The following is a 12,603-nucleotide window of genomic DNA, read 5'->3' as shown; positions in this document are numbered from 1 at the left end:
TGATACAGGTAGAAACTGTGACAGCTGACATTTTAACCCTTAGTTTCAAAGCACTTGCTCTATTTGCTACAACAGAGGTTGTAGTTTCTGTCTCTTTCCCAAATACTTGCCTGCTTGCTGATGGTCATGGGGAAAATGATTAAGAGAGTGTGAGCAGATCAACAAAAAGCCAGAGAAACAATAACAACTATATACATGAATATACAATACACACAGTACACACAAATATTAACATATATACAAACTATTATATGCCCATATTCACATATACACATGCATATTCTACTTTTTTTTGAGTCAAACGACTCATCATTATGCAAAATCATCACAGTGTAAGAGGAAAAAACTGACTTGTGGAGCCAGATGACGGTATTTAAATTTTATTTTCAACACATGCAAAGTGAAACTGCCTTCTTTAAAGGCTCTTGTTCCGTATCTATAAAATGACATTAATAATAATAATGTTTATTAGTTTCATATGTTGTATATTGCACATTCAATAATGCACTTGTATGCCACTGTAAACATTCGATGTTCTACATATATCAGTAATTTATTTTAATGGTGGTGATTTGCATGAAATTGTCAGATGCCAATGTAAATCTACAAGCTTCTCTGCTCAGAATCCAGTCAAGGTGAATCTGAGGCAGCAGCTGACATGATGAAAAATTATATGAATAACTGCATTCCTCTTTTCATTGTATTTTTGATGATTCATTTTGATATAAACATGTGGAGTCATCTGGATAAATAACATTTTTTGCAGAAGAAAAACTCTATGTTGCTAGATTCAGTGGCCAGTTCCCAGGTGTCAGTTTACCCATCCGGAACTGTGACACAGTGATGACTCTTGCTCGTTTCTGCCTTTATGGTGGTGGTGGTGGTTTAGTCGCTAAGTTGGGTCCAACCCTTTGCAACTCCACGGACTGTAGCCCTCCAGGCTCCTCTGTCCATGGGATTTCCCAGGCAAGAATATTGGAGTGGGTTGCCAGTTCCTTCTCCAGGGGATCTTCCCAACCCAGGAATCAAACCCATGCCTCCAGTAGTGCAGGCAGATTCTTTACCACAGAGCCACCAGGGAAGCCCTTCTACCCTTATAGACACTATTCAAATCTCTTTTGGTGATTCTTCATCATTTCCTGTCCTCTTGAGGCTACAGTGTCTTTGTGATGAGGACATGGACTTCTTTCCTTCCCAATCTATTCACCACCTTAGTGATCTCATCCTCTCTTAATGTTATTTAGAATGTGAATATTTATTTCTCCAACACCAACATTTATTTCCCCAACACCAACATTTATCTCCCCAACACAAACTGAGCTCCAAACTCATAAATCCAACAGCCTATTGACATTTTCACTTGGATGTCAAAAACACTTCTCAAATTTAACATGATCCACACTGAACGAATATTACTGCTGTTCACTCTTAACTTGTCCTTCAACTTTCCTTCATTTAACTTAACAAAATGTTATTTCTTTAGCTGCTCAGATAATTTGTATGTAATCCTTGACCCATTTCTTACCCTCAAATGCCCCATGTGGTCTATCACCATATTTGTTTGACTCTACTATCATAGTTTGACCAGTTGTAGATTTCAATGTTGCCATTAAAACTATCCTCGTGTTGCATCTGAATTGGACAAGAACATACGTATTGTTCTTGCTTCTACCTTGCCCTATTTTGTGGTCTGTTTTAACACAGCTGCCAAAGTGAGCAGCTTTTAACATATAAATTTGGGCACATCACTTCTTTGCTAGAAACTTTACAATGATTTCCCATTTCACTTAAAAGTTCAAATCCACAGCAACCTAGGTGACCATCATTTGTAGACCTTCCGCCACTCCCTGACCTCTTCTTTTGTCTAAATTTGCTCCAGCCCCGCTAACCCCTGCTGCTCCTTGAAGCCTTGCTACTGCTAAGTCACTTTAGTCGTGTCCGACTCTGTGCGACCCCATTCCTGGGATTCTCCAGGCAAGAACACTGGAGTGGGTTTCCATTTCCTTCTCCAATGCATAAAAGTGAAAAGTGAAAGTGAAGTCACTCAGTCATGTCTGACTCTTTGCAACCCCATGGACTGCAGCCTACCAGGCTCCTCCCTCCATGGGATTTTCCAGGCAAGAGTACTGGAGTGTGGTGCCATTGCCTTCTCCGCCTTGAAGCCTTAGGCACCTTCTTTTGGTCCTTGACCATCACTATTCCCTCTGCCTAGCATAATTTTCTCCAGATATCTGAACAGAGCCCTTACCTCACTTTTGTCTTTACCATAATATACCTCCGTAAGACATTCTCTAGTCATTCTCCCTAAATTTATGTCTACATTTCAAACACCTTTTTCATGCTCTATGTTTTCTTGTTGACAGTTATCACCATCTAATATACTTTATATTTTATTTATTTATTGAGTTGATGAATTTTGCTACATATATGCACACATATCAATAACATATATGTGAGATATGTGTGCATATATATGTATATATATGATATTTTGTTATATGATAACAGATCATACAAACATGTCCTAGACTTTAATGATCTAGATACATATCTTAAACATCTATTCTATTTAACTGTATAGGCACAGTCTAAAGACAATTTGCATCAGAAAAAGGCCCGGTATTCATTCCTTAAATAAAGGAATATTGGAAATGTTAATGAGAAATTATTATTCCCTGAAGGGAAAATTAGATGGGTAGCTTTGCAGATATCATAGAAATATGCATGCCTAATTAGCTTGAACTTCTTTCCAAGACTACCCTACTCAACTGGTAGTGAAAACAAAACATCATCAAATGTTATTGTTGCCACAGTATGATCTAGAATTTTAACACAGATTATTTACTTATAGCTTCAAGTGTAGCTTGCTCAGTAGTCAATACATGCAGCAGTTTTGGCAAAAATATGGCACATTCTTTGTGTAATAATCAAAGTCTGCATTTTTGAGTTGAAGCTAATAAAATGGATCAAGTTACATTTTCACCCAGAAGTTAGTACCATCTTAAGCTGGTACTATCCTCATAAAAGGAAAACAGGAAATATTAAGTTAAGCTAGAAATATATTTAAGACAATTGAATAATGGGAAAGTCACCAGAGTAAGTGAGAAAGCACTTAAGAACTTTTAAAATATATATTGGAAGGTCTTATTATTTGTTATCTAATTCTATAGTATCATGCTGTATCTAAGTTGATTTGCTTTCTTTTATTATAAGTTTATAGAGCATAAAAACAATAAAAGCAGGACATTGGTTACTTAGTGTCCACACTCAGTCACCTAGCATATTAGAATAGCAAGTAGGGAGGAAATAAGCCAGAGCTAGAATAAAATTCCAGCAGCATGGTCTTCACAAAATTATGTGGTGGCCTGAGTATTTGCCCACGGGTCCCCACTGAGTTGTTATAAAAGTCATCCGGTAATTCTGGGATAACCAGATTTACGGTGCATTTCTGGACTAATGTATTTATTCAACAAATATTTTCTGAATCTCTAACATGTTCCTGACATTATTTCAGGGACTGGGGATGCTGGGGTGAACAAAAACTTTCCTTTCCTTATGAAACATATTATAGAGAAATGAGTAGTTAATAACACTGCATAGTATCAAGTACATACTATTTGAAGATAGTGCTTAGTCACTCAGTCATGTACAACTCTTTGGGACCCCATGGACTGTAGCCCTCCAGGCTCCTCTGTTCATGGACATTCTCTAGGCAAGAATACTGGAGTGGGTTGCCCTGCCCTCCTCCAGGGGATCTTCCCAACCCAGGGATCAAGGCCAGGTCTCCTGGATTGCAGGTGAGTTCTTTACTGTCTGAACCAGCAGGGAAGCCCATTTTAAGTTTAGGTAGAAAACAATAAAGCAGAGATAGAGCAAAATGGAGAGGTGATGTTTTTCCTCCATGTTTTTTTTTTTTTTTTTTTTTTATGACTTGGAAAGAAGGAAGTGTCTCTGAAGAGGAGACTAGGAAAATCATATGATGGTATTGTCCTTGGGACTCTCTGGGAAAGAATTATTCTCCAGGGTAGAGGAAACAACACAATTCCAGGAGCGGTGAAGGAGGGAGAGCATGTTTGGTGTTTGAAGAACACCAGGAAGCTGATGCAGTCAGTGTCAAAAGAGTTACATCATGCAGAGTTTTGTAGGCCATGGTCAAGTCTTTGGACTAAGTTCTGAATGATACAGAAAGCCATGGGGGCTATGGTGGACAACAGGTTGTCTTTATATGATTCATGTTTTAAAAGATCATTTTGGCTATTGTGTGGGCAAGCGTATGATAAATGACGCAAACCTGAATTGGGAAACCATAAGGAGGCTATTCTACTGGTGCAGAGGAGATAGGATGGTGACTTACATACGCATAGTGAAGAAGTGGGAGCAGTTTTAATACAACATAAAGATTGAGCTTATGCAATTCAATAACTGATTGAATATAGAGAGATAAAGTAGAGATCAAAATGCCACCTTGATTTGTGTCATTTGCTGAGGTAGAAAACACACGAGGGGGGTAAAATTTAGGGGACGCTGAAGCTCAGAGTTCATTTCCTGCACGTTAATCTTGATGTTTCCAGGGAATAATGTTGAATGGGAATTTGTACAGATGAGAGTGACATTCAGAGGAGGAGTGGACTGCAGATAAAAAAGAATTGAAGATATAAGTACATGGAGCAGAGAACTGCGAGATACACCTTCCAGACACCAGATCTATCCAGAAAGTATAGTGAAAGCGAGAGCAGATCTGTTGGGCATGGTGGATGTCAGGTTGGAAGAATTTAATCCCCTTGAAGGTTCATTGCATGAAGTCCTTATCAACACATACACTCAGACACAATGCAGCAAGCTGTTTTCAGATCTATCTCTTCACACTTCACAACACCTGTGGCCCTTCATTCAGGACCATGGATTTTTGCTAATAACACAACAGCCTTGGAGCAATCAGATCTTTACACAGGACTGTGCACGTGCGGGGTAAGAACTTTTCCCCCTCAGAACTAAGATTCAGTGTTTTGAATGTCTTCTGAGTATTTGAGATCTCTAAGTCAAATAAGAAGGCCTGGGACTTGCAACCTAGATGGCTTCTGGACAGTAGATGCAAGTCCAGCTGCAATGAGTGAAGGTACAGCATTTTGGGGGGCTTGCAGTTTATGTTGAAATCTTATCTGATGTCAACCCATTTCTTTTCTTAAGACAACAAAATAATTTTGCCCTGAAAATAGTTTCCTTTGATGTCTCACTGTGTTATTGAACCAAACTTGGATTCACTTGCTTGATGCACAGTAAAGCTAGTCTACTGACACCAGGCTGTGGTAAAGTACAGCACGTACTGCAGGGCCGAGGAGGGAGAGTGGGCAGCTCATGCTCAAGGGACAAACTCCCTGTTGGCTTTCAGGGAAGGGTTTTAAAGACAGTGTGAGGGAGAAGACTGCAAGGTATGCAATCAGCTCATGCACTGTTCTCTGGTTGATGGGGAGGCAACAGGGTGATGTTTCAGGAATCTCAATCATTAACCCTTTGGTTGCCACCAGTCTGGAGTCTATGTGCTATATGCAGTTAACTTCTTCTATCTGGTAGAGTGTTAGTATCTGCAAAATAACTCAAAAATATGGCTCAGGATATTATCTATGGCCCTTGAAGAGGAATCAGAGATCCCTGACTTTGTTTAACGGCTAAACTATTATTTCCACTTGTTTGACTGCGTTTTTTTTTTGTTTCTGCATATTCTCACTTCTTTGATTAAATTTCCTGTTTGAAACTCAGAGAAGACCTAGAAGGCTAAAGCTTTTCTATAAACAAAAGTGGGGGACAAGGTAGGGAGCAGGTGGTCTACCCCCTGGGAAGGTCCTGCAGGGTTCTGATCTATTTCAACTGATCCTTTTCTCTGATATGTAAAATGTTTTTACAGATTTACATCCACACAAATTCAATAGGTCTTCTTCTGCATTTATGTGATCAAAAGTTTCTCCAGTGTATGAATCACTGCCTCTCATTCTCCTCACCTCTGGTTACTTTGACCCAGTGACTACTGGGTGATGTCAGTGTCGATTGGACTTCACTGTTATGGTAAGATTATAAGAGTTTTGGTCATTATTGTAAGGGAATCTTGTTTATGATAAGAAATAGTTTAAAAATGTGAAGTCACAAATGGAGACATGATAAATGGAGATGTCAGAGGTTGGCTTGACATTATATATAAGTGTTAGCTATTTATTGTTATTTTCTCTACATTAAAAGCTTATGTTTAGCATACAGTTTATTCATTCAACAACTAATAAGCAGGCTTTAATTGGACTCTGGCTATACAGTGGAGAAGAAACAGACGCTAGGTTACTAGTAAGCTTCCAGGTAGACAATAAACCAAGTAAGCACCCCATCTGCCAATGCAGCAAATTACAACTTATGAGCAAAACAAACAGGGTGAAAAGAAAAGGGACTTTTCTTAGACCAGTGACAGCATTTCAGAGGAAGTGACAATTACATTAAAACTTGAAGGATTAAGAAAAGGGTCAACTGTGTAAATATGGGGGAAGATGGGAACGGTGTGTCAAATTATTGAGATAGGTGTGTTAGGGAAAGAGTAAGACATTTGTGTTAAAGGGATGATACAAGTAAGGGAAGGAACAAATATTAATAGAGGAAGTGAGGTTAGAAGGCAAGCAAGTTTCTTTAAACCTTGGTTAAGCTTGCTAGTGTTTCATTTCGGAAACAGAGCAAATAGCAGCAAACGCTGGCCTGCATGTATCAATGCTTGCCTCTTCAGATCAGAGTCCTTCTACCCTTTAAAACTCCACAGCCATTGATACATCAGGTAATAGCATATCCCCTCTAATGATTCACTTTATCCTGAAGATTATTAATTTACTCCTGATCTCTATCATATTACATTAAAAATATTGAACCATAATAAGTACTTGATGTAGGTGCTAGAATCAAAGAAACCTGGCAAGTAAGTATTGTTAGGTAGTTAGCTGTGTATGTGCGTGCCTGCATAGTCACTTCAGTTGAGTCTGAGTCTTTGTGATTCCACGAACTGTAGCCCACCAGGGTCCTCTGTCCATGGGATTTTGCAGGCAAGAATATTGGAGTGGGTTGCCGTTTCCTCCTCCAGGGGATCTTCCCAACCCAGGGATCTAACCTGCATCTTCTGAGGTTCCTGCTTTGGCAGGCAAATTCTTTACCACCTGTTACTGTGTGATCTTTGGCAATTAATCTATTTGAGTCTTGATTTTCCTTAGCAATAAATTTGGGATAAAACTATTTACTTAATCAGGTTGTTGTAAGAATTAATTGAGATGATACATGTAATGTGCAAGGTCTCAATAATTAGAAAACTATTATTATTATCACAACTCTTATTCTTATGGCTGTTGGAGAATATCACCTTCTTTCTTGCTTTAAAATAAAATCTTAAATATTTACCTTAAATAATGTTAAGTTCTGAGCAAAGTTTATTTTATATACTATGTTAAGGGAATAACAGAATATAAATCAAGTACCCTTGCCAGAAGGATGGCCCAAGTATATAAAGAGTTATGAAGGTAGCTGTGAGTTCCTCCTGGATGGGAAATTCAAAGATTTACAGGTACCCAGCTTACTACACATCTATGTACATGATTTTTTCTTCTTTACACTTTTGTACTGTATATTGGAGGAAATAAAATAGCAGAAAAATTACAAGGTACTATGCAGCATTTCTTTCAATTAAGTTTTATAAGCAGATTGCAAAATTCATCCTAGAGAAGAAGAGAAGAAGCAGAAACCTTGTCTCTAAAGGTTTGTCCTTACACTGGAGGGAGCTTGGGAGATGAAGCTGACAATAGAAAGGTACGGTGGACTTCCTTGGGATGTGAATGAGAGAATGACTATATAATGTTATTTTGAAGAATTCTGTTTTAGCTCATGGTAATTTTTAAATTTTATTCATTTTTTATTTGAAGGATAATTGTTTTACAGAATTTTGTTGGTTTCCTCCAAACATCAACATGAATCAGCAATAGGTATGCTAGTGGTATTTTTAATTGGTGGATAACTCAAATTAAAAATTTTTGCTGTTGTTCAGTCACTAAGACGTGTCCAACTCTTTGCGACCCCATTGACTGCAGCACTCAATACGTCAGCAAATTTGGAAAACTCAGTAGTGGCCACAGGAAATGATGTTAGATAAAAAAATCTGAGAGATTTTCCTATTTGAGATCAAAATGGGTCGTAAAGCAGTGGGGGCAGCTTGTAACATCAACACTACATTAAAAAAAAAAAAACAGATATTCAGTGGTAAAGAATTTGAGCAAACTCTGGGAGACAGTGAAGAACCGGGAAGTCTGGCATACTGCAGTCCATGGGGTTGCAGAGTTGGATACAACTTAATGACCGAACAACAATCACGGCATTTAGGTGTAAAGAGCTAATCCGACAGCTCAGTTTGGGAAAAACTAATTAGTGAGTTGAGTATGTCAAAATATCTTAAGAACTGTCTAGACAGGACCCAGTCATTCTAACTGGAGGGGGCAGACAGGTCACTTTATATGTGAGAAATCATACAAGGAAAGTGATTCTGAGGAAGCTACATACACAAAAGGTTCAGTTTGAGAGTCAATTTCTGAAGGCAAAGGTGTCCAAAAATGTAAGCAGAAAGGATACTATAGGAGTTCCGATCTAAAACATTTCTAAATTCTATTTCAATATTGCAAAATTTAGGGAAATTTATTATGGACTCACTACTTGCTAAGCCAGGGCTTCCCAGGTGGCACAGTGGTAAAGAATCCACCTGCTAATGCAAGAGATGCAAGACCATTTCCATCTTTGTGCTTTCAAAGGTCCTAATATCACCCTGGCAAACAGTGTGGATCCATCAGTCTGGTGGAAGGCATCAGACACAAAGAGGAGTCCAGGAATACTCAGACGTGCAGAACTAGAAAAGTGAGGCACAGAAGCAGGCAGAGATCATGGCAAATGCATGGTAAATTGCATCAACCAGAATGCAATACTATGACTAGAATAGTATACCATCGACCAACCTTGGGTTGGGAAGACCCCCTGGAGCAGGAAATGGCAACCTGCTCCAGTATTTTCTTGCCTGGAAAATTCTGTGAGGAGAGGAGCAAGGCAAGCTACAGTTCATGGGGTTGCAGACACTCCGACATGACTGAGCAATTGAGATGGAGCAACTGAGCACATGCGCGTACACACACACACACACACACACACACACACACACACACACACAACTGCTAAGCCAGAAGTATACACAGATGAAAAAACCTGTACCTGTCCAGGAGAGATGACACATAAATGAGCGCACTACAGTGAGAAGTAGGGTGTGTACCTTTGCATCCTCAGATGACATTCTAGAAAATATCAATGGCTTAGCATTCTAAATTTTCACACATACCTGGATATAATTCTTTGTCACACTACATACATAGGTATGTACATGTGTTTACATTTATATGCAGTATATTATGGGATTATGATGCTTAGTGATAATCAAGAAAGCCCCTCTAGAAATAGGACATCTGTGACTCTACAACCTGATTCTAACAGCTATTGGGAAAATTAAACTTGCTAACCTTTCATTTCCTCACCTGTGAAACAACAGTATTTGTATCTACTCCATAGTCTTATGAAGATTACATTGGTTAAGTACTGCCTCAGTGCCTCATATGGGATATTCAAGAAATATTAGCTATTCCTTCCATATAGCTTTTTTGTCATTGTTACTCTTAGTAACATTTTCTCAGTGGCTATTAGTCTATCTTAGAAAACACATATTGAGAAAAGATCTTTCCCAAACTTTCACTGTATCAAGAACAGAAACATTTCTGTGACGTTTACTAATAGCCCTGTAGTGATCTAACAGAGAAGGCAATGGCACCCCACTCCAGTACTCTTGCCTGGAAAATCTTGTGGAGGGAGGAGCCTGGTAGGCTGCAGTCCACGGGATCGCTAAAAGTTGGACATGACTGAGAGACTTCACTTTCACTTTTCACTTTTATGCATTGGAGAAGGAAATGGCAACCCACTCCAGTGTTCTTGCCTGGAGAATCCCAGGGATGGAGGAGCCTGGTGGGCTGCCGTCTATGGGGTCGCCCAGAGTCAGACACGACTGAAGGGACTTAGCAGCAGCAGCAGTGATCTAAATGCTATACAAGTATTAATTCATTTAATCAGCATAATAATGAGATATCAATGATGATTATTTTATTGTCGTACATTGTACATAGAGGGAAGCTTCTCTCCTAACCACTGAATCGGAGGAAAGGCTACTTCCAGAAAATTAGTGCTGACAGGACCCCCTTAAATACACATTCTCTCTCTTTCTCTTATTGGAAAATAGTTTCAGGTTATTCTACCACTCTCCAACTTTCCTTCTAATAATATACCATGGACATCTTTCTACACTATTACCCATAGATCCATCTCACCATTTTTTAAGTTTATAGAGTTTCAGTTTTGCAAGATGAAGAGTCCTTGGCATGAATGGTGGTAGTTGTTGCACAACAACATGCATGCTCTTAATTCCACTGAACTGTACATTTTCAAATGGTTAAGTAATAAAGTTGGTGTTTTGTGTATTTTATCTCAATAAAACACTGGAGAAAAATAAAATGAATGCCAAGTCTATTCTAGATTTTGCTCCAATTATCCCTTATTGAAGGATATACAGATTACTTGCAAACATTTACTTTTAAAAGCAATGCTGTAATAAATAGCATAATAAATTTCTTCAAACATTGATTTTCTGTAGAGTTTGATAAACAATGATAGCTATCATTTACTGAGAGTTTACTGTGTGCCAAACACTACACCAAGCCTTTATACAAATAATCTCCTTTGAATCTCACAACAACCCTATAGAGCTGACACTCCTTGCTTACTCTCCCCAGGTGATGCTGCATATTCCTTGCACAGGGGTACCTTGGATGAGGTTGCATTGAATATGCTATTTCTTCCAAAAAGACTTACATATTTGCTTTCCACCATTAATTTCTGAGAATGTCTATTTCCTCACATCCTAGGTAATCTTGGGTATCACAATTCCTTTTAAAAATTTGTTAGGTTTTTATTATCATAGTACAAAATGTTGCCAGACACTGCTATATTTTTCTCCTGGGAAACTTCATCATTGTTATTTTAACCATTCTATGATAGTTGCTACTTTTATTTCACTTTTTGTCCTAAAAGTAAAAGTAGATGTTTTAAAATCTTGGAAATTGATGTTGTGATGGCACTGATTTGCTGCCTGGGCAACTTGACTTGACGTACAAACATATCATAGTTCTGCTGACATACTTGGTAAAGATTTGGCTACACAAAGTCACAGACTTATTTTGGATGACATTTTATAATTTTTGAAAGCAGACAGAGATACTAAAATGCCTTACTGTATTTTTAAAGGACATTTAATCCACCACAAAGCCATTTCCCTTGGTATGAACAAAATCAATTTTATTAGAATATTTGCCAACCATAAGCTATATTTATAGACAATGTATGTGCTTTATATTAAGCTACTTCAAAGCCTGTATTAATAGAATCATCAGGGCCCTCCAGTCCAGGCATACTTATAAATTGCTGGTGTGTACTTTTATCTTTTAAGATCTTCTGATGTGGAGAGTGGATAAAAATTTGGAACCATTTTGAAAGACTCATGTAAAATTTCATCCATGCCAATGTAGATCTTAATTTTTGCTTCTTTTACTCAAATGTGTTTTCTACTAGATTAGTACAACTTTATCTCTCATTTTAATCCAGCCCATGCCCTTACAATCCTGTTTACCATCTTTTCATGTGCAGTAAACATGTTGCTTCAAATAATTAGGTCTCACTCTCAGTCCAACAAAATGACCAAGAAAAGTCTCTTGTAGCACATGTACTCGGTTCACCATTTCTTTAAAATAGATATCATCATGGAAACCAAAATTTTAAAATTCAACAGTAAAAGAAGATTGTATGAAATGTCTCAGCGTCTAAGACTTTTATTCTGCATCTTCTTTAGACTTCTCTTAATACACTTGAGTTCCTCTTGAGCCTCAGGCATGAGGGCAGTTGCTTCTTTTCATTTAATACTCAGTTAAGGTGAGTATTAGGGTTAGGTATGTCTAGTAATCATAAATAATTTTTGCTAATAAGTGAAAGTTTTACGCCAACTCTTGCTTTTTAAAATGTAAGATCAAGCAAATGAAACAGCAGGACAAATGAAGAGTGTCAGATCAATTCTTGTTGGGAATAATATCATTCCTGGCCCCACACAACAATGTGGTTCAGATTGCATCTTGATTCAAACACAGAGATAATAAGTGATCAGTTAGACCCCAATGACTGCAAGCAACAGAAACGAGTTCTAGCTAACTCATACAGAAGAAAATGGAGATCAATTAGCTGGATGATGATAAGAGCAATGGGAAGGTAGTCAGAACAGTGATGAGAAAACGAATGAATCAAGCTCCTAGAAAGATAAAGCTTGGAAGATCTGTGAGTTTAGAGGTGGCACCAGTGGTAAAAAGAAAAAAAAAAAAAAAACCTGCTTCCCAATATAGGAGAAATCAGAGACATGGGTTCAATCCTTAGGTTGGGAAGATCCCCTGGAGTAGGAAATGGCAACTCACT

This window comes from Muntiacus reevesi, chromosome 4 (genome assembly GCF_963930625.1).
Source record: "Muntiacus reevesi chromosome 4, mMunRee1.1, whole genome shotgun sequence".
NCBI classification, from domain to species: Eukaryota; Metazoa; Chordata; class Mammalia; order Artiodactyla; family Cervidae; genus Muntiacus; species Muntiacus reevesi.
This window is presented reverse-complemented; position numbering follows the sequence as displayed.